This window comes from Laccaria bicolor, genomic scaffold (genome assembly GCF_000143565.1).
Source record: "Laccaria bicolor S238N-H82 LACBIscaffold_322 genomic scaffold, whole genome shotgun sequence".
NCBI classification, from domain to species: Eukaryota; Fungi; Basidiomycota; class Agaricomycetes; order Agaricales; family Hydnangiaceae; genus Laccaria; species Laccaria bicolor.
Genome location: NW_001890178.1, coordinates 5113 through 6051, shown reverse-complemented (window position 1 = coordinate 6051; position 939 = coordinate 5113).

Here is a 939-nt window from a genome sequence, read left to right as displayed (position 1 = left end):
CGCCTTGTGGACAATTGCTATCTATACTATGCATAAACTTGTGCGCTTTGCCAGCATATTACATATCGTCTCCAAGTATTTCTTCCGCGTTTGCATAAGCGTGCGAAGTTTGCCCACTGAACTATGGCGGTTGTTCTGCACATTTAATCCCCGCACGCAACTTTCCGAGCGCGCACGCAACTTTCGACCAGCGCGCAACTTTTGGATGCTAAATTTGACCGCACGGCGCAACTTCCGACTATGTAAAGGCATCAACTCTTCCATGTAATTCCTTTTGAACCACCCTCTAGCTACCCCAGCCCTACCTTCTACCACTTCATATAATTTTTATCTAAAATGACCAGGTCACAATTTCGCACTTTTCACTGATTTCTATTCATCTCCTTCATATTAATTCTTATAGTCATCCCCAGGCCATCTGCTTGCTTCAAATTGACCAAAGGGTATCCTGTAGCATGTGAATCAGTTGTTATACGTAGTAATGAAGGTTACTGGCAAGACTGGTGATGTAACTGATGAGTAGTATGCTCCTCCACCCCTCTCCATGCACCATCTCCCATGTAAAGTGCCCCTATATTCTCATTGCTATACTATTATACTACCTTTCTATCAAATAACATACATGACACACTAAATTACAGCATAAATAACAAAATGCTTGAGAGTAACAGTGGCTCGGGGGATATGGTGAGAACCAGTACCGGATTTGGTAGTTGGCAATGATCAAGCCGATAATTCCGATCCTGATGATGGAATTTACCTTAGAAGGATATTGAGACTCCGCCTGATCGCTTCTCATGTTGCAACGTCAACCTTCTACACTGTCACACGTTGACGGACATATGCCGCTCGCTGTCAAGCACAATGAGCTCGTACCTTAGTTTCAATGCAAAGTATTTGATACAATAGATTCTGCAATGATACTCTACGTACTATTTT